At 62.7% G+C, this 23,668-nt stretch overlaps 1 protein-coding gene and 1 long non-coding RNA gene across 4 annotated transcripts in view; both read left to right on the forward strand.

Annotated features, from left to right (window-relative positions):
- The first annotated feature begins 7,689 nt into the window (after positions 1-7,689).
- LOC120603975 (uncharacterized) lies at positions 7,690-14,601 on the forward strand. 3 transcript variants are annotated; one of them, XR_005653244.1, is made up of 6 exons: positions 7,690-8,567; positions 10,816-10,904; positions 11,562-11,604; positions 11,960-12,541; positions 13,349-13,889; positions 14,191-14,601. It is a non-coding gene; the product is annotated as an uncharacterized LOC120603975 (long non-coding RNA). The 3 variants fall into 3 exon arrangements; XR_005653242.1 differs by lacking the exon at positions 7,690-8,567 and having other exon boundaries at positions 9,354-10,904; XR_005653243.1 differs by lacking the exon at positions 7,690-8,567 and having other exon boundaries at positions 9,354-10,904; positions 13,410-13,889.
- Positions 14,602-17,093: 2,492 nt separating this feature from the next.
- MYT1 (myelin transcription factor 1) overlaps positions 17,094-23,668 on the forward strand; it is a 49,481-nt gene continuing 42,906 nt past the window's right edge. The window contains exon 1 of the mRNA XM_039864918.1: positions 17,094-17,382. The gene's annotated coding sequence lies outside the window, so the exon portion shown is untranslated. The remainder of the gene's footprint in view (positions 17,383-23,668) is intronic.

A 23,668-nucleotide genomic window follows, 5' to 3' on the forward strand; every position in this document is an offset into this window, starting at 1 on the left:
GTGGCGGGCAGGGGGACGCGTGTGCGAGCCAGGGCAGCGCGTGCGGCAGGTTTGGAGGTCAAGATACCAAGGTCAGAGCCTGAGGAATGCGGGGAGTTCCCGCTGCATGTGGGCGTTTGCCATGCGTCCCTCCCCCACACGGGGGAGATGCTTGCAAACCAACAGGGACGTCGCAGTCAGCAGGGAGAGGGCCACGGCAGAGCAGCAGAGACGAGCCTTCCAGAGACATGGGGCGGAGGGTGGATTTTGGGGAGCCCTGCATGCTGCCTCCATCTCTCCCCAGACAGACAGGTAGTCCTACGGATGCCTGGCTGCCTGCAAGAGGCAAGAGACCCCAAAACCTGCAACCAGGGGGTGGGAGCCTCAACGGTGTGAGTCTCCTCAGAGCACCACGTGCCTGTGTGACACGGAGAACATTCTGGGCCCAGAGGCCCTCAGGGAGCACGACCCATGAGAAGTGTCCCTGCCCATGACTGTCCTGAGGCTCTGGTTCGTCGAGTGCGTGGTACCCCCTCCTCTCCATGCGGCTGCTCCACATCCCCAAATCCGACCTCAGAGTCACCCCAAAAACACGAGAGGTTGGCAAACTGAAGACTCGGAGGCCACGAGTGTGGGCGAGTGGATGCGTGAGCTGGTGAATTTCGTGTGTAGCAAGGGGGGGCGACCGCCACGCAGCCTGGAGCCGCCGCCGGGCACCCGGGGTCGTCCGCACGCCCAGCAGCGAGAAGACAAGGTCATGGAAAATGTACTTATTGTGACAGAAGAAGTGGACCTGGGAGTCCTTCGGCAAGAAAATGGATTTTATTAATTCCGTATGACGCCATTCGGGGTTAAAACCAGGCAGACCAACTCTGACACACCTCAGAAACAGTGACAGAAGCCGAGGGTTTCACTCTGCGTGGTCGCGTTAGTGCCATCTGCACAGGACGCCAAGCGCTGTTCTTGGATGTGCGTGGAAAACTAAAACCGTGCAGAGCTGATACGAGCCAGTTTCAGAGACACTCGCTCTGGGGAGGGTGGTGAATTCCGAGTTTATCGTCATCCATGTGTTTGAACATTTTCATGCTTAAAACGTAAAAGAAGAAAGACTCTGAGGCTGACAGCCGGGTGGAGGAGGCAGCGTGCTGAGGGAGGTCCCCCGGGCGGCGGGCAGGGCAGCCCACGGCAGGAGGAAGCGCGGAGGGGGCTTTCTGGCTTCCCCGTAGGCTGGTGGACCAGGTCACATCGGATCAGAGGGACATTTCCGGGAACCTGGAGCGCAGTGGGGTGGGGGTATGCACCTGCGAGGTCTGGGCAGGGCACGTGCCATGGCCCAGGGGGCGTCAGTTCCTCTCGGGGTGGGGTGCACTGCACGAGGATGCTGCACCGGCAAACAGCGCACTAACGGCGGGCTCACTCACCGAGCGCTGTCTCCCGTGGCTCAACAAGTTTATAATAAACATAGTTAAACTTTTATTTATGGCACAGCCGCTAACTGCACCATAAACATTTTTCCATCAAGCGATTAGTTTGTTCATCTGCCAATCAGCTCATTATCCACTACCTCTCTTCCTGCTCCCATGTCCCCACTTCCCAGGTCCCTCTGTTGTTCCTGCCACCCCTGCAGCTGCCCTTCAGGCCAGCCTGCCGGATCCCCGAGTCCTGCTGTCCCTGCTCCAGAAGGGTCCGTGCCCCTGTGACCCACCCAGACGATGACCTGCGAACCTCCCCTGACTGCTCCCCTTCTTGGGGTTCCTTGCAGGCCTCGCCTTGCCTCTCTCCCCGCCCTTGTCACAGCCCCTCAGCTCGCAGGGGGCCTCCCCACACGTCCCCCTGCCTGAGGCCCACCTGTTCCCTGCATAGGACGCATCCCTAACAGCCCCTGCTGCTTGCTCCTTGGTCCCAGTGTGGCCCCGTGTCCTGGGAGGCGCCTTATAGTGTTGAAGTAGGTCTCCCGTCTGTTCATTCATTCATTCATTCATTCAGTCTTGCCCCCGCCTTCTCCCGGGGGCTCTTGTCCCCTCCTCCCTTGTCCCCTGTGCCTCAGTGGGGCTGAAGCAAAGTGGAGCTCGAGGTGGTCAACCCGGTGGGTGGAGCAGACGATGGCCTGAGCTAGGTCTGAGTGGCATTTCTGGAGTCCTGTCCAGGCCCCTCAGCACAGAGAACTTGGCCGAACACTTCCTCCCAGCATATTCCCTTGAGGGTGGTCCCTCCGTGCCCGGAGTCCAGCTGGGTTGCAAGGCCTAGCCCAGCAGGACATGTCTGCACTGGAGCCTCTTGGGAGAAAAGGGACAGACCACTCCCATCCCACTGACCCTGCATTTCTTAGGCCAAACATCATTAGAGCTGCCCAGATGGGCTGGTGGTGTCCAGACCGGAGCTGGCTGGAGGAAGGACAGATGCCAGGGCCCTGTCCCCAAAGGGAAGACCGGGATGAACAGGAGGGCTGGGGACTTGGTGGGGTTCATGTGGGGTGATGCTGAGGGCCCTGGCTTTGGATCTATGCCATGCTCAGACTGAGCAGTCGTGACCCCTGGCCCTACGGTGGCCTGTGGTGATGGGGACAGCAGACAGGCCACAGAACCTGGGGCAAGTCAGCGGGCAGTGCAGGACCCGCGTCTCCTGTGGCCACAACAGGGGACTTGCTTCTGTCTGCCTGCATGGGGCTGGCAGGTGCCTGGGGGGGTTCAAGCGAGTCCCCAGAGGTTTGGAGGAGGAGGCTTAAGCAGCAAATCTTGGCCTGGTGCTGATCAAGGCTTTGGAGCTTGTGCACTGGCTGGAGAAGCAAAAACCACTGCCCACATCTGTAGCTGGAGCTGCTGCCTGAGCCCGGGGTGGAGACAAAGCCGCCCTGCTGAGATCCCAGCAGCTGAGGGCCAGCTCAGGCTGGGGGCGGGGCTGAACCCCCCCCCCACCGGCCCGCTTCCTTCGCCCCCACCCCAGACTCTGCCTCCAATCAGTTCAATTAGTACAACTTTAAAGCAATTAGGGAGAATTAGCAGCCAGGCTGCTGCAGGCTGAATGCGCTCGTCCCCACCTGCCCCTCGGCCCCTAGCCTCGCAGCTGCTGCTTGTCCTACAGACCCAGCCTAGGCCTCGCCTGCTCCGCCGGGTCTGCGAGGAGGTGAGGGTCTGAGGAGGGGAGGGGTGCGCCCAGGGGAGAGACCCAGAGACACTGACCTGGGCTGGCTTGTGCAGGTGACAGAGTGACAAAGATGGTTAGAGGCTCAGCCCCTGAGCTAGGGTGCTGGGTGCAAATGCAGAGCCTGACCCCGCTGTGGGCCCCCTCCCGCCTCCCTCTGTGCCCACGCAGACCTCCCAGGCCTCTGCTTGGAGGAGGAGGACATCCCTGTCCTCAGGGTGGTGAGGGCACAGGGTGAGTTTGTGACATTCCTGCTCACGACAGCTGCTCCCACTTCTGCGGGGAGGGGCGACGTGCCAGCCTCTGCCCCCCTGGACCCCCAGCCTCTGTTTGGGCTCTGGCCTCAGCACTCCACACACCAGGGTGAGGGGTGCCCCACCCTGTGCCCTGCAGACAGCCTTCTGAGCCGCCCTGAGGTGAGGCCCTTGGCGGTGGGCCCCGTGGGGGGGCGCAGATGTTGGGGGGCGAGGGCAGGTGCAGGGCCCACTCTGCAGACAGAACCCTTTGTGCCCAGACCCACCGAGCCTTCCGGCCCTGCCCCTCCCCACTCCCCCGGCCTCTCAAAGGAGGCCTGTTCTCGGGTCTCCCCTGGGGCACCCCCACCCGCGCGGCCTCCTTCAGGCGTGTGTGGGGCGTCAGCCGTCCTTCCACCCCCTTCCTTCCTTCACCCGCCCTCCTCGATCTGAGACTGAGCCAGCGCTGCGCTGGGCGCTGGGCAAGATGCTCGTGCTGTCCGTCACCCTCTCCCTGAGCGGTTGGACGCTGGACAAACGGTGACACAATTCCTGTGTGATTCTGTCTGCGGGGAGGAGGGGCCAGGGGCCCGGAGAGCTCCGAAGACGCCCTGACCGTACCGGAGCTTCCCAGAAAGGCTATAGGAGAGGAGCCCCCGGAAGGGGTTGGGCGGGGCAAAGCCTGGGAGTGGGCGGGGCGAACCTGCCCGGGAGTGGACGGGGCAAAGCTGTCTTGGGCTGCGCTGGGGTTGGGGGGTGGCTGTGGCTTGACGGGGTTCCTTCAGGCAGCTGGAGGCCTGGGCCTTTATCTGGAAGGATGGGGCCTGACAGGGACACGGCTATACCCAGGTGGGTGCAGGGAGGTGCTGGAGCAGGAGGCGGGGGCAGGGGTGGGATGGGCCCCACCTGCTCTCCAGGCAAGGAAGGTGCATGCTTGACTCGGTGGAGACACCCGCATGCCCTCACATGTCACAGGGGCTAAGCTGGGCGGGCAGCTGAGACGGTCTGGGGTGGGCTCTGGGAGTGTTTGACCCTGGATGTCAGGAGGTGAGTGGACCGGCCTGCCCCCACTTGTTAAATGCTCCCCCCGCCGCCCCGTGTCCAGCCACCCCGTCCTGCTGTGCTGTCCAGCACGCAGGTGCCTGTGCTGGGCCTGAGCACATGCGAGTGTCCATGCCCTGCTGAGCAGGCGAGTGCGCCCCGGAGGGTCCTCTAAGGAAGGGATGCCGACCGGTACAAGGCCGTGGGCTCCAGACATGGTGACCTCACGCCCCAGCGGGACTGTGTTGGAAACGGTGGCGCCACCCACAGAGCTGCTGAGGACAGTGCTCTTGTCCCTGTCGGTTCAGATCACAGTGCGTTGGACGCTCCTGCCTGGGAGGACGCCGCCTCTGTGGCTGGCTTCACACCCGAGACTTCACTTCCGGCGCCCCCTCTGGCCCTGTGCGCTGGTGTGGGCGGCGAGCCTCTGCTTCCCAGTCCCCACAAACCCCAGCTCCACCGGCAGGACGGCAGGACGGCAGGACGAGACCAGAGGGAGGTGGAGGCATCCTGGGGGCCAGGACCTCCTCTCCCTGGGGCTCACTGCTCCCCTCACACAGTCCCACCTCCCAGTTTCCCGTGTAATGGCCCCGCGCTGCAGGACAGATGTGAACAGCCCCCAAAGAGGCAAGGAGGTAAAGACTTTGGATCGGCATCTGCAGGGGGCGGATGGCTGCGGCAGCTTGTGGCTGTGGCCTGTGGGTGCCCTCATAGGTCAGGGTGGAGGGAGAGACCCAGAAGGTGCCGACAGGCACTATGCCAGGCTGCACTGTGCGCCCAGATGCCTGCCTCGCAGCCCAGTGGGAGAGGCACACGCAGACGGGGCGCAGTCGGAGACCACACCCCAGGGGAAGTGTGCACAGAGGGCTCCACTGACCGGCTGAGGGACCCGGCCAGGCCTCCAGAGGGCCGCTTGAGCCGAGATCCTCAGATGCAGCCTCTTCCCTCAGTGATGGGCAGTTGGAGAGTGTCTCTGCTGTGGCCAGCGCGTGCAAGTGTCTGTGGGAGCAGGAGGCCCAAGAGGCCTTAGTCCGGGGCGCACACAGCCCACCTGGCCTCGGAGTCTGAGTGGGGTGGTGCAGGGCAGTGTGATGGGCCTGGGCGGACATAGATGTAGACACCAGTGGGCAGGGCGGGAGGGAGGCCAGACCTCGGCCCATGTCCAGACGCACGCCCACTGCATGGGGGCTGATGGGGGCGGGTGCACATGTGTTCCTCTTGTGGGTGAGGGGCTAGACCTGCAGCTCTGCGCTTTCTCCAGCCGAGGGCCCACCATGGGGGCAGAAACCGTGTGTGTACACAGATGCGCATGTGCATGCACAGACATGCATGCGCATGCAGAGACGTGCACACATGTGTGCACACATTGATGCACATGTGTGTAAACACACGATGTGCGTACACACATGCACAGATAAGCACACATGCAGAGATGCACACACCAATGTAGACACACAGACCCACACAACAGAGAGGCACATACACGCACACATAAATGTTCATATACGCTGTACAGAATTCACATGTACATAGATGTATACAAACATACAGACACACACACATGAACATGTAAATGTGCCTGGACACTTGTACAGGATGTGCACACACAGACATGTAGTGTGCACACAGATGTATGCACACAGGTACACACAGATGTGCGCACACACACCGAGCTCTGCCAGGGCTCGGCGTGGGATCTTACTGGTGTGGGGGCCGGGAGGGAGGACACCGGATCAGCACCCTATTTCTGACCGCAGGGACGTGGTTTTGGTTTCTCTGCCTCTCGGGGAACGCACGTGTCTCCTGAGACATGGGTGACTCAGCGCGTGGGGCTCCGCAGACCTCCAGGGCAGCTGGGGACAGGTTGTGAGGGGTCTCGGGCTACAGAATTTCTTGTTTCTGTTTGTGGCTTCCTCACCCCTTCTCCTGGCTCCACGAGGGACACAGGGACCCAGAGGGCTCCCAGCAGGTGTGAGGCGAAGCCTGCTCAGTGGGCGAGCTGCACCCTCCCAGGCTCTTCGCCGTCATTCATTCAGTAAGCCCGCGGTGGCCGGTGTTGCCAGCGTGGGGACTGGGTGAGCACTGTCCGAGACATGAGGTGCCCTCCCTGAGGGGTGCTGGGGGAGATGGGCCCTGCTTTCTGGAGGGTGGCATGCCATGGAAAACGACCCTAGGTCATGGGGACTGGGGTGAGTATGCGGACCCAGGAGGGGGCATCTGGGTGGCTGGACAGGTGTCAGGAGGCCTCTGGGGGTGGAGGGGAAAGCTGGCCGGGGGTGGGGGGAGCGTCAGCACAGGGGACAGCAGGGCCTGGCCGTGGAGCTGCGTGAGGGAAGGGTCTCTGCGGGCAGCCACTGGGGCGCCTGGGCGGCCGTGCATGACCTGGAAGGACTCACTGCACCGGCGTTGGAGGAGCTGCTCTGGAAGGTCCAGTGTCCGAGCACTCAACTCCTCAGTGGACAGGAGACCCCTGGCCCATCCAGGTACATTCTTTGTTCAGGGTGCTGAGTGCTGGGGGCAGCAGGGTCCAGGCGTCCAAGGGGCTGGGAAGAACCAGCCTTGTTGGGGAGTCAGAACCCAGACCAGGCTTGGCATCCAGCCAAGCAGAGGGCATGGCAGCCCCTCCCCTGGTGAGGTGTGGGTCTCAGCTGGCTGCAGCACTGCCCCAGCCCGTTGCCCTGTGCATGCGCTGGTGGCTGCCAGGAGCCCCCGGCCTTGCAAGATGGAGTCGGGACCCTGGCTCTCCACTCGCAATCGCCTCCCTTGGCCCTGGAGAGTCCGCCTCTGCAGTTGTCAGCGACGCGCGTCCCGCAGCACAGAGAGACGTGCGGGACTGTGTGGGCGGCCTGGTCAGCTTGGAGCCTAACCAGGGTCTGGGGTCCGGATTTAGAAGTGAGTGCCAGGATGAGCCCCAGGTGGCCGCAGGGCGGGGCGCGTGGACCCTTTTGAGCACCCTGGACACCGGCTGAGTCTGCCGCCTCTCTGGCCCCCGTCCCCGTGTGCGTGCTGCAGGGCCGTGTGTCTGTCCGGCCCCACTCCTGCACCCAGCGTGGACGGTGTGCCCACGAGTGCCTGTCCTGTGCTCTGCGTGTGCCTTGTGGGACACGGAAACATCGGTGTGGTTTTCAAGTTTCCGAGCCGTCTTGGTGGCTGCAGGATGGGGAACCCGTGCCTCGGCCCCACTGTGGCCCGACTCTGCGGACCTCCCAGAAGCCCGTTAGCCTTTCCGGGCCCACACAGCAGGTGGACTCAGCGTCCCCTGACACGCAGGGACGGCGAACAGTGACCACGGCGTGAGTGGGCGCTGCCGTGCCTGCCACTGCCCCCCCTCCCGCCCCTCTGCCTGTCGTCATCGCCGTTGCTCGGGACTCAGACCGTCCACTATGGTGTCGCCAAGGAGGCTTCACGGCTGCGTGAACAGCTTCGAGTTCACGCTGTGACGCTGTGCCAAGGTCCAGGGCACGCCCACGCTCCAAGTGCCCTGCCCATCAGCCCAGGGCTCTCTCGCTCAGAGCGAGGGCTCACAGCCCCTCCCCATGGTCCTGCTTATTCCCGCAGAGTGTGGGCTTGTCACCCCCGGATCCCTGGGGCTCCCCTGAGGCCACCCCACCCTCCCTTGCACCCTGGTCCTCTGGGCCTGCTCCCCCGCCCCGCCCTCTGTGGGATTTGCATACAGGTGTCCCTGTTTGGTGCAGCTGAAGAGTGGGTGGGGCCAGCAGCACAGGAGCACAGGTGGTGGGACAATGGCCCCTTCAGAAAGCTGTTTCGTCCCACTGCCACCTCCGCGGAGCTGTGGCCTCGCTCCCATGCTGGTGGGGGATGTGGGGTCGGGGGCTCGGGGCCTCTGAGGAGGCCCTGTTCTGCCATCAGCTCCCCCTGGACCCTCATCCGTAACTGGGGTGATGGGGCTGAGGGACGGGATGTGTGAGGGGACTGCGCCCCATGCCTGGTGGAGGTGGCCAGGCAGAGTCACCCTTAGGCCCCGGCTGTGCTTTCACACAGGCCTCTGGGAGGCTTTCGGGGCTTTCTTTGAACAGGGTCGTGCTCCGCCAGGTGGGACGGTGAGGCTTGGCAGGCCCGTCACCAGGCCCTGCGTTGCTGTGTGTCTCAGTGTTATTAACCCAGCAGTCATGCACGAACCGCTCAACTGTGTAAAGGGCCCCACTTCCAGATGTAAGTGTCGGACACGCACCCCTATTTCTAGAATGCTGCTTGGCAGTCTGCCTTCCAACAGCCTGGGAGCCAGTGGGTCGGGGGCTCCCACTCTCCTCACGGCCTCAGGTTCTGCTCACCACCTTGGCGAAGGTTGGGGAGTTCTGGGCTCACCTGGTCCACATCTGCTCCCCATCTGCCATCGGCTTCTCTCCTCGTCCAGACCCAGGATGCCCAGCATGTCGGCTTGGAGTTGCCGTGCCTGGATGTGCTCAGGCTTCCAGGTGTGAGTGTGTGTGATTGCATGTGAATATATGTGAGAGTGAGTGTGTGCAAATGTGAGCGTGTGAATGTGTGAGTGTGTGGATGAGTATGTGAGCATTGCACGTGTGTGTGCATTGGCGAGTTGGTGAGTGTCCGTGTGTGCGAGTGTGTATGTGAGTCAGCAAGTGTGTGTATGTGCATGTGTGAATGTGTGAGAGTGAGTGTAGGTGAGTGCACACGCACGTGCGTATGTGAGTGAATGCATGCGTGCATGTACATGTGTGAGTGTGCACGTGCATGTGCGTACATGCCTGCATGTACACACATGTGCATGTGTGAGTGCATGTGAGTGTGTACGTGTGCGTGCACATGTGCATGGGAGTGTGCACGTGCATGTGTGAGTGCGTGTATGTGTGCGTGAGTGCATACATGTGTGCAAGTGTGTGCGTGTGCGACTGCATGTGAGTGTGTACGTGTGTGTATACATGTGTATGTGCATGTGAGTGTACATGCGTGTGCATGCGTGTGCGTGCGTGCGTGAGTGTGTGAGTGTGTGTGGTGGGAGGGTCGCACAGGGGTTACACGGTCCCAGGCTGCTCTCACCTGTGGAGACGGGACGCCTCGATCTCCAGCGCTGGCCGTGGCTGGAACAGCCCAGGGTCGCGTGTTCTGAGTTCCGCCGGCGTCTGGGGACGGAGTCTTGAAGGGAGTGTCCTCCTGATGTGGCCAGGCTGTTCTCGCACCTCAGCCGGTGGCCTGCCGGTGCCCACGGGCTCCAGCACGCTCCACGGCAGGGCCGAGGTGCCGGTGTTGAGGCAGGAGGGCTCCCCTCCTGGGCTCTGCTGGGGGGCTCCCCTCCACACGAGCTCTCTTGACATTTGTGGGCGGCACTCTCATGGCCGATAGTGAGCAGACGCCAGGAGCCTGGCCTGCCATGGCAACCGCCTGTGGCCTCGCTCTGTCCAGGCTCCAGGCGGCTTTATCTCTGAGGCCATCTGTTCTGGGAGCAGAATCCCAAAGCCATTTAACCAGACCCTGGCGCAGGGCAAGGCGCGAGCCCTCCTCCCACGCGTGCACGCACGCACGCACGCTCACACGCAGATGAGGTGTGGCGCTTGCAGGGTACAAGGCCGCAATAGGGCAAAACCGGAGGATTTCCACCCAGGGGTCACCGTTTCCAGGGGCCCTGGTGGCCATCCGTCTGTCCCTTTTCTCTGCCTTCCTCACTTCTCTGTCCACCTGTCTGTCCCTCCCGGCTGATTTCTGCCTCACCTCTGCCTCCACGTCCTGCTGCTCATGTCCATCTCTGTGTCCCCTCCCTCGACCTCGGCCCCCAGCCCCTCCCCGGCACCACCTCGCCTTCTCTCCGTCTCTTCCCCACGGGGTCAGCTGCTGTCCCTCTCCTCTCTGTCCTGGCAGACTGGGCCCTGGGGAAGCTTCTGGTCCCTGCTCCCTGTCCTGGATGCACCGAGGACCGTCGGAGTGGGCAGCTGTTTGCCCCCTCCTCGTGTCTGGATCTGTCTGCCTTCTCCCAGCCCACGATGGCCTGGTCAGGGGTGGGGGCCATCCGACACTGCACCCAGCTTCCGGGGCCCCCACAGCTGGGGGTGGCTGCCCTCAGCTTGCACTGCGACCCCTCACTCACTGCAACCCCCTCTGTGGGCAGGCAGCACCCGACCCCAGCCTGCACGGAGGCTGCCGGGATGCCGTGTCCCTGTGGGATGCTGTAACCCTTCAGCTCCTGGCTCGGTCACCACTTCTGGAAACCCCTGGGGCCTTGGGGTGGGGAGGGGAGGCAGGGGGGTGTCCCGGGCCTCTATGCCCCAGACCATGTTCTGACAGGCTTCAGGTAGGCCCTGGTGTTGGCAGAGCCGGCACGGGAGCCAAAGAGGCCAATCCGAGGGGCTTCTTGGGGGCACATGCTGGGGCTTCACTCAAGCGCCTCTGGGCACTGGTGCCAGCCTGAGTTGCCGACGGCCACGATGCTGGGGTGCCCTCCCCGCAGGCAGACCTGCTCAGCTGTGACCTCCACCCGCCCTGCAGTGCTGCGTGCTGCTGCCTGCTGGAGTCTCTGCGGGGTTACAGCTGTGGCAGGTGAGGTGCCAAGGGCCGTCCTGGCTTCTGGTCAAGGGGGACGGAGGCACCCCGTGGGAGAGGCTGGGCGGATCCCCACCCCCGAAGCCCGCAGGCGGGGAGCTCTCCCAGGGTACTGTGGCTCCTCAGACGTAGGTGCTGTCGGCCACCTGGTGGTCTCGCCAGGTCGTGGGTTCTGACCGTGGACCTGAGCCCTGGCCTGCTGGTCCCTGACCTCACGCTGAGTGGGGGACGGAGGGGCCTTGAGGACCCCGCCCCCTGCAGCCCCTCAGGCCTTCAGGGAACCGCTGCTTTGTCTCATCTGACTCTGAACTTGTCCAAGTGGCTTTGCCATTTGATGGATTAGGAGGCCGTTTGGTTTTATTAAAAGAAACAGCATAGGCGTGCACAGGTCCCCCACTGTTTCTTTAAATAATCAGTCTTAATTAACTCCGTCCGAAGAACGCGTTTTCCCGAAGGTCAGGGAATCCGGATGAGGTAGAGCAGCTAGAACCGCTAACTGCAGGCACCTGGTGTCTGTGCTGCCCGGAGGGAGGCTTTGGGGCATCCTGGGGTGTCCAGTGTGGGAGGCCACCAGCCATGGTTTGGCACCAGCCGATCGGGCCACCCTGTTTGGGGACCCACAGGGAAGCTGTCCCTTTTGTCCTCACTTTTCAGATGAGGAAACTGAGTCTCAGAAGAGCTGGGTAACTCGCCCAAGGTCAGTTCTTTGTAAGCACACCTGTCACTGCAGACAAGGGACAGCGACAGGCCAGAGGGGATCTCCCCATCCCCCTGCTCTGCCCCTTCCTCCCTGCACCCCGGCCCACCTCCCAGCAACGCGCCCAGTCACGTGCTGCCCTCTGACCAGACGACTCACCTTTACTTCCAGCCTGATCTTGGCCCTGAGCCTGAGGCTGGAACTCACATCCTGGGGACAACTTGGGGACAGCAGATTTGTTGAGTCCCGCAAAGCTGCTCCCTTCCCCTCAGGAAGTGGCGCTGCCCCCACCCAATGACTCAGGCCAAACCCAGAGTCCCACTGGGCCCTTGTTTTGTCCCCACCCCATATGCAGACTCCCAGGAGCCTGGCTCTTCCCCTAGCCTGTACCCCGACTTGGGCTTGCTTCCCCTGGGACCAGCCGCCTGTCCACCTGTCCGTCTTCTGCCCAGAGGCCTTACTGCAGACACGGAGACGTTCAACTGCTTGCTGTCAGTCGTGGGGCTGGGAGGGGTCAAGGGACAACTGACCAGCTCTGTTTAGATTCCCCTCCTCCTGGCTCCAGGACAGTGATGCCTGACTGCCAGCACCCGTCCCTTCAGCTTATGAGGTGGCCCAGGCTCACGCTGGCCTGAGGGGCTGGTCTGAGTCACTCACAGCTTCACCGAAGAGTGGGCCCGCAGCCCTTTTTACTGATGCCACCACCCCAGGGGCCAGTTCTGATGACTGCACCCCTGATGCCACTGCCCCAGGGGCCAGCTCTGAGGTCTTCTGCTCCAGAGGATCATCCAAGGAGCCTCGGGCCTCATCTGCCTTCTGCCGCCTCTGGAATCCGTTCTCAGGCTATGGAACCCGGGAAGCTATGGTTCCAGGCTCTGGCCGTGGGCCTTGCACCCAGGCCCCCACCTGCCAGGGGCAGGCTCCCGCACACAGGCAGGTGAGCGCCCGAAATAGAGGATGGGACGGGTTACCCCCCAGGAGATGACACCTGAGGTCTTTCAGGGGTGAGTAGACCCAGGCTTGAAGCTGGGAGTGTCCAGCAGGGTCTGGGGATGGCCAAGCTAGTAGTCCAAAGGGCTGCTGTGGGCAGCAAGGGGTCACAGACAGGGGCGAGGCAGGAGGACTCATCCCAGAAAGGCTTCCTGCACCCCCTCCTGACCCCAGTCTGGACAGACACCGGAGTGCCCAAGTGCCTCCCCCCAACCCTCAGGCTTTGGCTCCTGGTCCTCCCTTCGCCCCACCAGGGCTCCCGACCTGGGAGGCGTGGAGTCCACCGGCCAGGGCTGCAGGGGCCTGCCCCCCAGGCAGCCCGTGACAGTGCTGGGGGCAGGCCGGGGCTCCCAGACCTGGTCCCACCTTGTTCCATCCCGGCTTCTGGCCTGACTGGGGATGAAGCAGGGAGAGAGGGGGAGCAGGAGGGAAGAGGCAGTGGGGAGGGGAGGGAGCGGGGAGAGGGAGGAAGGGATGAGGGGAGGGCGGGGGGGGAGCGAGCGAGCGAGCAGAGGGGGAGGGGGGGAGGCGGGAGGAGGGGGGTTGGGGGAGCGAGCGGAGGGAGGGGAAGGGAGGGAGGGAGGGGAGGGGGGAGGGCCCTCCGTCAGCCCTGGCTCTGGGGCTGTGGTCCCCTCTCCCGCCACCTGCAGGCGGGACTCATTGTCTCCGCCTGGGGCCCATTGTGTGTGGAAGAGGCCTCATTGGCAGGGCATCGATTTGTGATTATCTGCTCCCTGGCTCTGATTGGCTGCAGGAGAAGGGGGCTCCCCAGGGCCCTGGGACACAGAAGTTTTTGCAGCAACTTTTTCCAGCAGGAAGTGACCCTGCGTCCAGGCGTCCGAGTGGAGGCGTGCCCACCCAGCCAGGATGACGCCCTGCGGGACCTTCCTGGGTGCGTACCCCCGGCCCCGCGCGCCCCTCCCTGGCTCCTCTGCGGTGCCAAGGGGCTGAGCTGCTATGTCTCGTCAGCACTGAGTGCTCCGCTCTGTGCCCCAGAGGAGGCGACAGACACATGCTTCCTCCCGAAGGAGGCCCGGCCCTGGGGGACCGGCCTGCTGCCTCCGTCAGCTTACCCAGCCCTGTCAGCTGCCCTTCCCGGCTGGACTGCAAAGGTCGAAGGCGGGGAGGGCGGAGGCTCTGGGAGCGGAGGGTGGAGAGGAGCCGGCTAGTCTCTGCGTCTCTGCGTGTGGCCGGGCTGCTCTCCGGGTGGCGGGGCTCTGGCTGAGTGCTGCTGCTTGTGTTCTCATTACATGTGCCGTTACCGTGTGCAACGCTGACTCAGTGTTGGAGCAACGGTGAGTGTGTGAGCCCCACGGTTGCTCCCACACGTGTGCGTGCTCACACAGTGTCCGGAGCTGGTGTGTCTGAGGGCTCGGCGTGAAGCAGTCTCACGGTTCGGCCCAGAGTGTGTGCGTGAGCATGTGTGTGAGACGGCAGAGTCAGCCCGGGGTGTTGGTGAGAGCGCCTCCCGGTTTTGTTTGCTCCATCTGCCAGGCCTGCCTGGGGGCACCCCCCCGCCCCCCCCCGCTGTTCGTATACAATATTAATGCTGACCGTCTCGGCTCCACACACAACGGCCCTAATTGTCGTCTGCAGCGTTAAGGCGGGCGCCCATCTGCAGGACCCTTTCAGAAAAAAAACAAGAAAACCCTCACCCCCCAGCTGGTCACTGGAGAAGGTGGCGCCAATTACAGATACACGAAATTTAGCCCGAAATTACTCGAAGGAGTTTTTATGAAGCAGATGAACTGGGACGTGGGCCGTCTGTGTGCAGAGAGGTGCACACGCGGCTGCACAGCCTGGACTGGCCTCCCCCGCGAGGTGACCAACTGAGCCCGCTTCCCCACCAAGCACCTCTCGGCAAGGACCCGGCCACGAGTTCCGTCTGGCAAACCTCTGTCTTTGTGTGGAGTTCTAGGACCCTCCAGTCAGACACCCCACATGCCGCCGTCATGTGGGACTTCCCCACAGATTTTTATAAAATAAAGCTTAAAGGAACAATCTCAATGCGTAGTTATGCAAAAGAACATTTTTTACGATTTAAAACTCCTGTTTTTCAGCTGTGTAAGAAAGCTGTCGTCGCTTAGGAGCGGCTGGGAGCTGGCGTGGCGGTGCCTGTCCTAGCCGGCAGCCGGCGGCCGGCAGGTCCGGGGCGCCGAGCTCGCAGTCCAGCCTGCCGGAGACCGAGGGCCAGCGCAGCGCTGTCCAAAGTGCTGATCAGACCGCCGGGCGCTCGGGCTGAAGGGAGCGCACCGCGCAGGGCTGGCGCGCAAGGCCCCTCCCCGCCGTTTCTTGTAACTTCCCCTTTGTTTTCTTGACGACTCAGCGAAGGATTTCGAACCTACACTCATCGAAAACCATCTTCTGAATCAGCTCCCAGTGGGACCCCCAGGGCGTCTCTGCGGGTTCTGGGAGCTGGCACTGGTAGGAAGGTTCTGAGCACGCTGGGAACAGTCACCCCAGAGACCCCCGTGGGTCCAGGCCCATCCACCCACCAGAGCCGCACAGCGGCTGGGGAGGCATGAGACGCGGAGATGCTTAGGTTTGCACAAATACAGTTTCTGTTGCCTGGAAAGCAGCCACGCCAGGCCTTCTGTGGTGCGGGCCGCTCCCCCCGCCCCCTGTGCCCCCCACGCCCCTTTGTGTTGCTTCCTAAGCTTGGCCGCTACATGTCGGAATCAAGTGCTTCCAGAAAGGCCAGTGTTGTGGGGAACTGGGTTGACTCGGCACTGGCCCTCCCTCCGTCTGCAGGAGGCCCGAGCCTGCTGCCTGCCGATAAGGGTTTGGCAGGATTTCTGAATGCCAACGGTCCAGGATGCAGAGTGTCCCAGAGCTCACGGCATGTCCAGGGAGACAGCAAGTGGCTTTTCAGGAGGCTCACGACTGGCTGTGTCCTTCCATGCCACTGGATGGGAGCTTATGGGGAATGAAAACAATGGTGGGCTGTCCTTGTGGGAGCCTCCAGCGTTCTCATTAACATTTCATCCCCAGCTGGACCAGTGAAGGCTTGTCTTCATTTCCCGGCTCTCAGTCCAGAGGATTGCCCGTGGTGCACATTGCGCTCTACTTGTCGAGAACGTGTGTGTGCGTGTGCATGTGCATGTGTGTGCATGTGTGTGCATGTGTGCATGCATGTGCGTGCATGTGCGTGGGTGCATTTGTGTGTGCATGTCTGGGAACTGAACACACTTGCTTTCAGGGTGAAGCTCATTGCCTTACATGCTACGTGGACAACAGCGCCACATGTTAAAAATAATTGCTTGTGGAAGTTTTAGCTGATTTTCAAAACATACTTTCTCAGAGAAGACTAAATGTTTCAGTCCTTTCTCACTCATGCTTTTGGGGGCCTGGGCCCATTACCGTCACTGTGTCTCTGAATAACTCACCAAGAAATGACATTTGTGTCTGTTGAAATTTGTGCACTGAGCTTCTGAGCGGTGGCATGCTGGCCGCGACAGCCGTCCTCTGCAGGGGTCTGAAATTCAGCTTACGCAGTGCACTTTCCAACAACCTGATCAGAGTAACGGACAGGTGCGAGCCCGATCTGTCAGCGAGAGGAGGGGATTTTCACAGTGGGTGGGAGAACCCTGGCTCTTCGGAGCCCACTGAGGCAGCCAGTACGTTTGCCCTGTGTGTGGGAGCGACCCCAAAGTGACAGACGAGAGAGCAGGAGTGAGCGGCCTCGGGAGGGCTGTGCCTCCGTCGTGCGTGTCTGGCATGCTCCTCCTGGTTTTCATTGGACAGCTCCGTGCAGGCAGTTTAAAAAAGACTCGAAAATCTTGAGCAGAGAACTTGAGCGCGTTCGTCCCTCTGGCTGGGACAAACTTAGCAGTTTGCAGGCGCAGTGTGCGTGTGCCTCGGGGAGTTCCCAGGGTCTCTTCGGGAGGGTTCTACTATTTTGAAACCCAGAACAAAGAGGGAATGTCTTGCTAAAAGAAAGGCATCTCCTCCAGATCTGTCCTCCGTGTCCACGCCTCTGTTTTCTGGTCTGTGGCCATGGGTGCTATTTTAGGCACTTAAAAAAATGCACGCAGGTCTGAGCCGCTGGCCCTTGGACATGCAGATGCGCCCTGCCGTTCTCTGAGTGATGAATCTGCAGTCGCTCTTTATGACGGTAGGTCATACTCCTAACCACCAATAAATATTGTGAAGCACTTTCGCAGCAGCCGTGCTGGCCCAGGGCATCTGTCATTCCGGTTGTGCTATTAGGAATTACCGGACTGAACCACTGCTGGAGAAGGCAGAGGGGGGTGAGCATGGCGGCGGAGACGCTCTCTGCCCTTCTGTGTGTTTTGCATAAAAAAAACCCCATCATGCTGCACATCAGTTATAAATCAGGGTGGGCGAGAGCAGGCGCTTTCTGCCGGCTGAGGCTCGGAGCAGGGGATAGGGGCTCTGCCGGCCTGGGCACCCGTCACCCCAAGTCAGCAGACCCATCTCTCTGATGCTGCACTGTAAATTTATTTCACCTCGGAGAGTAAACAGATATATTGGAGCCCCAAGGGTTCATGGGTAGCGTATTTACAAAGGAGCCTCTCTGCCAGCCCGTGCCACCGCCGCTAATGAGAGCGGTCATTAAGTAGATGAGACGTCGCCCGTGTTGGCTCGGAGCTCACACAGAGGGGAGAAGACGTTTAATTGAAACCCGCACACAGGCTTCCCCGCGTGTGACGCTGTCAGGAGGCAGCTGCCTCCCCCGCCCCCGGCCGCCCACACCCCCCATGTAAATTTCATGATTGCTTTCCGTGATGTCATTTTGAAAGAGGACAGACAATAGCTCGGGGAAAGGTAAGTCAACGTTACGTTCTTTCTTTCACTGACAAAGGCGGATGTCCAGTGCTGGCTTCTCCCATCTGACGGCCGGGGCCGGGGACAGGGCCGGGACAGGACCGGGGACAGGGATGGGGCCGGGGCCGGGGCCGGGGACAGGGCGCAGACAGCTCCTTTCCCAGAGGAAGCCTCTCTCTGCTAGGTACGGGTCGGGTGGCTTTCTGAAGCCGCCTGCTGGGCCGAGGCTCCCTGCTCCCCCCGGGTCTGCCCGGCTGCCTCCGCCCCTCGCTGTGCCTCCCTGGCTGGCTCTAGGGGCCTCTCTGAGAGTCTAGTTGTGTGTCTGGCAGAGACATTGGGGGACCTCGTGTTGCGCCGAGAAACTTTAGTGCCTTTCCGGAAGAGGAGCACAGATGCAGCTGCAGCTGTGGGACCCCCACTCTGCGTCTGGGACAGCGTGGAGCTTCCAGCCAAAGACCCCCCCGAGTGGGGCTCAGCCGGACACGGGGCGGGACGGCGTGTGAGCCTTCTGTCTGCACGTCGCCCGTCCCCGATCCAGGCATGACTCCGGGGCCCGTGTCTGTGAGGCAGGAGGGCAGAAGGAAACGGCCCTGCTCCTCAGCCCGCTTCTGGCCGTGGTGTGTGGGCCACGGGAGCGGCCGTTCGCGTGTCGGCGTGACCGGCTCTGACTACTTCGCACGCACCCTCAGGGCCAGCCAGGCCGCTGGCGTGAGCTCCGAACCATGTCGGGCTGATGCCTGTAGGTAGCGTGTTCTGTCCACTGGATTCACTTTCTTCTTTGTGACTCTGAGAAATCGCTGAGCCCACGGTGGCTCTCGTGTTGTGGGGCGCTGGGTCCTTCTCCCCCAAGCCCCTCTTTCTGAGCTGCTACAGATTCCTTGTCCCCTGTGGACGCCACTGGCTGTTAAAGTTGTGCTGAATTTCTGAGCCAAGCGTCGGGGACGCGGGCTGGGCAGCAGGGTGTGGGCTGGTCCCGGGCCACCAACTGTGTCACTGTGGTGGCGATGACGGCATCGGTTGTTAGCGTCACCCTTTGGGGACAGGAGGGTGAGAAATTTTGCCCCAGTGGTTGAAAAAAACCCCAAGAAACCTGAGAAGGTCTCCGAGGCTGGCGGCTGCATGAACAAAGGCAGGCAGCTCGGCACACTAAGCCCTTGGCGGGGCCAGAGGCGTGTTCGGCAGGCCTGCCCTGCTCTGGCCTGGGGAGGGGTGTCCTCGCCCCGGGCTCCCATCCCATTGGTCCTCGGCCATGGTTATCACCTCCTTCCGTGCGGTCTGTAATTACTGGTAAACAAAAGACTGGGACAGCAGGGATTGGAGGTGTGTGGTGCCGGCTCCGACAGGGCAGGACCCTGCCCAGCTCCCCGGGCCATCCTGTGCGGAGGGGGTGGGGCCAGGGCTTAGAGGGCAGTGCGTTTGCAAAGAGGAGGCCCCATCCGCACGGGGCAGCGCCGGGCGTCAGGGGGCTGCTGGTCGGGGCCGAGCCGGTGCCGGCAAGGCCTCTCAGTCGTGGGTCCTCCTGGGCTCACCCTGTGGGCTGCGGGGCCCAGACCGTGGGTTGAGAGCTTCTGTGGGCAGCAGGAGCCTCTGTCTAAAGTGTGACCAGGGGCCCGTGTGACCCTTAGGTGTTGCCCATGGGTCTGGTGGCAGCCCCAGTGCTCAGAGCCAAGGCGCTGGAAGGTTCTGGCGAAGACGGCAGCTGCCCACGGCCCTGGGGCCTGCGGGGAGCCTGCTCTGGGTGCCGGGCGCTGGGTGTCAGAGCGGCTTCCACTGAGGCCTGTCAGTGCCCGGAGGCCTTGGGAGAGGCCGGCAGAGGTGCTGGCGCAGGCGTGCGCACTGGGCACTGCCTGGTGGCTGACCCACAGCGGGGCTCCGTCCCGCTCCAGCGGGTGGGTGTGCGGGTGCTCTCCTGGTGCTACCTGGAGCCCGGGCCTCTGGGCCCTACTGTCCCCTTGGGCCTGGGGCGCTCATGTGCCCACGAGGACATCATGACTCTGTGAGGACGTGTGGGGGCGTGGGATCTGCGCCAGCTCTGGTCAGGGAGGCTGGATGGTGCAGGCAGCCAGCGCCGGGCCCCCCAGCCCCCCGCTTCTGCCCACACCTGGCCGATGGCACACAGTGTGCAAGCTGGGTGCACGGCCCAGCACTGGGCAGAGGAGCAGGTCGGGCTCTGCAGACCGACAGCGCATAGCTGGCAGGCTGGGGGCCGAGCACCTGGGTGACGTGCTGGAGAGAAGTGAGCGAGGTGTGGGGCTGCCGGGAAGGCTTCAGCTAGGACTGGCCAGAATGCTCCGGTCAGTACTGGGCCGCAGTGGACAGTGGACGGGGAGGCAGGGAACCGGCTGGTGGGCGGGGCTGCAGACAGTCACCTGATCGCGGCAGACAGGGCACTGGGCCCAGGCACACTTGCTGTCACTCGGGCTGGGGAGATAAAGGCCACCCCACCTCGATCCCCATTCTGGTGGCTTCATCTGGAAAGCTGGGCAGCAGAGCCAGGGGTCCTGCCTGGGGGCCCTCCACACCCACTCCTGGCCCTCCCTGCGCTGCTACGGTGAACTCGCTCATGAATAAACCAGAAGTTCAGTGTCTACAGATGTAATTTTAACGGGAATTCTGTGGTGCGAGTTTACAGGAAAACTGTCTCTGGAGCTGGCACCGCTGGGGGATTAGTGGGCCCGGGGAGGGGAGTGCTGCTTCCTGTGGGGTGGGGGCCCAGTCTGAGACCCTCTCTGGGGCAGCCGCCGCCTAGCCCGGAGCGCGGGGGCTTTGGAGTGGACTGTCTCCAGGTTCCCAGCATATTTTGTCTTTCACGGACATTCAACAAATGTAGCTTAAGAAACACTCAAAACAACGAGAGAGACGTTTGTCACCTGACTTGAGACACTTTTGCATGGAGCTTGCTCCGGAGAGAATAGACAAATGACACTTGCAAACAGAAAGTGCCTGTTGCTGGGGCAAAGGGGCAGGTCTGAGCCCTGTCTGCCCTCACTGTGGTGGCTGGACCCACCCTTCACCCCACTCTCATCTGTAAATTTGCACTTGAAAAATGCGGGGCTACTTTAGTCAGAGGGAATGACAGTAACTGAGGCTGTTCTTAATCCGGTGTGAGTGGAGGCCTCTGTCGGGGTTGGCAGGGGGCGGAGTCCAGCGGGGCAGTGTCCAACACGGGGCCTGGGGCCTCCTCATTGAGGCCCCGCCTTCAGGCCCAGTGGGCAGTGGTGGGGGTCGGCCAGCCCCCGGGAGCTGGGGGCTGCGCAGAGGGCTGGCTTGGGGCTGTGCCCTGGGACAGTGGGGTCGCCCGTGGCCCCTGGCGTCTGCATGGCTCGTGGTGCTGGGTGGGCTGTGAACGTGCACTGTGTGGTCTCGGTGTCAGGAGGTGTGTCAGGGACACCATCTGGCCTGAGCTGCTGACAGATCACCCCATCACCTTGGGCTTCACACCTTGACCCTGCTCCACATCGGTCTGAGGGCTCTGGCCAAAGTCATCTGCGTCCTCGCCTCTCCCCATTTTATTGGGTCCCCAGGTCTCCAAGGCTGGGGAGGCCCCTGGGTGCGAGTAGCAACCCGGGGGTGGGCACTCCCGAGGGCCCCGCTGTGTCCTGGCCGCAGCCCGCCCCTCCTGGTGCAGCCCTTCCCTGCCCAGAGCCAGGCCTTGGGCCACAGGGCAGCAGAGTGCGTCGTTGCTGGGCAGAGCCAGAGGCTGACGGGTGCCCTTACCCCACGGCCACTCGGGGCCTGTGGCTGGGCTGCGGTCAGACTCTCCAGGGAGCAGCTACTGACCAGCCACCTGGCCGCTGTCCCCCAAGCAGACGTGCTTCCCTTGCTGGAGGCAGAGGAGCTGGTGGGAGACGGTTGTCCCCCACCCCAGGCTTTGCTGCCCCAGAGCTGCCTGGACTGTCCTTTCTTAACGGGACACGAGCCAGGGCACAGACAGGCCCTGCGGGAGCCCCGAGCCCATCGCCGGCCTCTGCACGAGAGCGCGTCCTGGGTGGCGCCATCAGGAGCCCAAGGCGAGGGCGACCTCGGGGCGGGCAGTGGCCTCCTGGGCAGACTGTGCTGAGTAACACAGGGGTCCCAGGGCTCGGGAACCAGTGGCGTGGGACCAGGATTCCAGAGACGGCCCCGGACCTGGAGGGACGGCCCTGGCCTAGTGGTCTCAGCTCCCCGTCTGTGGGACGCAGCCTGCGCTGTCCCGTCCCCTCCCACCGCCTGTCCCCCTCTGCACCCCGTCTGCACCCCGGGTCAGACGTCAGCTCATGCTCCTGCTCTGAACGGGCTCTGGCAACGGCTCGGTGAGGAGGCCAGAGGTGAGTGTGGCCGTCCACTGCCCTCTTTCTTGAGTACCTAGGGGTGGCCCGAGCTCCAGGTGCTGCAGGCGGATGCAGGTGACACTTGGCCCGTGGCCCGGCTTGGTCAGGGGAGTGAGGGGGTGGCCGAGTCCGTGCCCCTTGCCCCCTTCCCCCCTTTTCCTGGCTTTTCCTGCTGGCCTAGGGGTCACCTCCCCGTCTCCCCCTCCGAGGAGCACCTGCACGGAGCCCAGTCTGGAGGTGCACCGCTGGACCCCCCGGGGTCGAAACCTGTACATCCTGGGGGAGGAGCAGCATGTACTGGGCGGGCATCGAGGTGACTGACCAGCCGCTGACACTAGGGGTCCTCTCCCGGGACCCTTGGCCTCCCTGGGTGGAGCACCCCCTCCTCCCCCCCCCTCTGGCAGGCTGGGCCCCTCCCGCCGCTGCGTGGCTCCGTGACAGGCGCCTGGGGAGTTGTCCTGTGATTCGGTTGGGATGTCGTGATTACTAGCTGTGCTTTTCACAGTGCGGGCAAGGCTGAGAGAAATAATAATAATAACACGTGAAAGACTGCCTGCAACATGCTATTTGCATTTTTAAGGAAACGCTTCTTTGAGACAGCCTGGGTGAAAGGTCACTATTTGCATATAAATGGAAAAGAAAGTGTACAGGCTGGAGGTCCCTTCCGTATTATTTTCTCAGCGGTGAGCTGCTGTTGGAGCGATTAAGGGACATGGCTTGCGTTTGGCTTTTACTGAATAGAGAAAGTGCCGGCGAGGCTGATTTGGAAGCACAGTAATGAGGGAAACGTGCACAGCTGAGGACTCGGCCGCGCCCTGCCCCGCACCCTCGCTGGCTCCCGGCAGGGCCCGTCTCGCTCTGCTCAGCAGGTCTTCGCTTTGCCTCTCCCTGGATTCCAGCTTTAAAAAATGGAAGGAAAAAGAGCAAAACCTGCCCTGATTTGCCCCTCGGCCCTATTTGTGTTTCCCGCTCGAAGCTGGCCCCTGGGCGGGGTGTCAGCACCACCCCGAGACCTCGAGACTCCGAAGCCGGCGACAGAGCCCCGTTGGCCCGCTGGGCTGGCTGAGGGGGCGCAGGGATGGCCGGTGCCCGCGGGGGCCCGTGCGTGCGGGGCACAGCCGTCAGGTCCTCACAAGGGCAGTGCCGGTGTCTGGGGAAGCCAGTCACGGCCAGGACGTTTCGGCCATGCTGGGCTTTGGGGACTGGCCCCATGGCTGAGGGGCCTGAGGACGTGGGGCTGGCTGCTTTGGCGACTCCTCACAGACGCCCCCACGGACCCCCACTACCGAATCATGAGTCACGTTTAAAAGCAGGTTCCGAAACAGTGTCAAACTCACAGAAATGGCGCGGATTCGGGATGAAAGTGTCTTTCCTGGGCCACCTGAGAGTCCCCCGGAGTCCAGGCCTGTGGCCCAGCCGCCTGCTGGGCGTTCTCTGCAGAGCCACCGGCACCCGCAGCGCCCAGGCCTCGCCCGGGCTCCTGCCCCGCCCGGTCCCGACAGCCGGCGCCTCCTTTGCCCTTCGTGGAGCTTCGGTTTGTGTTTGTCAGCGGACCCCGTGATGTGGGTGAGTCGGGGACACCCAGGGGTGAGGTCGCTGGTGTACATGGCGCCATCCCAGCAGCCCTTGCTGCCATGTCGCTGTCCCCCCGTGAGCGGTGGCGGGCACTCTGAAACGGCCAGTCTGCTCACCGTGCTGACACCTGAGCAGACGCGGTCCAGGTGACCGCCGGATTATAACGTCACTCAGGTGCTCACGGTGCCCTGCCTCCCGGCACTGCCCACCGCAGCGGGCCTCCGTGGCCTGAACCGGTGCCACTGCCCTCAGAGGCTCCCCCGCCCCCGCGGCCAGCCTTCTGGGGAGGGGCCTGGTGCTGCATGTGCCCCGGCCCCTCGCTGCACGCATGTGCACGCACACGCACACGTGCACCGCGCCTGTGCCGACTCACACGGACGCCGCCTCCAGCCCCCCGCAGG

This window comes from Pteropus medius, unplaced genomic scaffold (assembly GCF_902729225.1).
Source record: "Pteropus medius unplaced genomic scaffold, Ma_sr-lr_union100, whole genome shotgun sequence".
In the NCBI taxonomy this organism is placed as follows: domain Eukaryota; kingdom Metazoa; phylum Chordata; class Mammalia; order Chiroptera; family Pteropodidae; genus Pteropus; species Pteropus medius.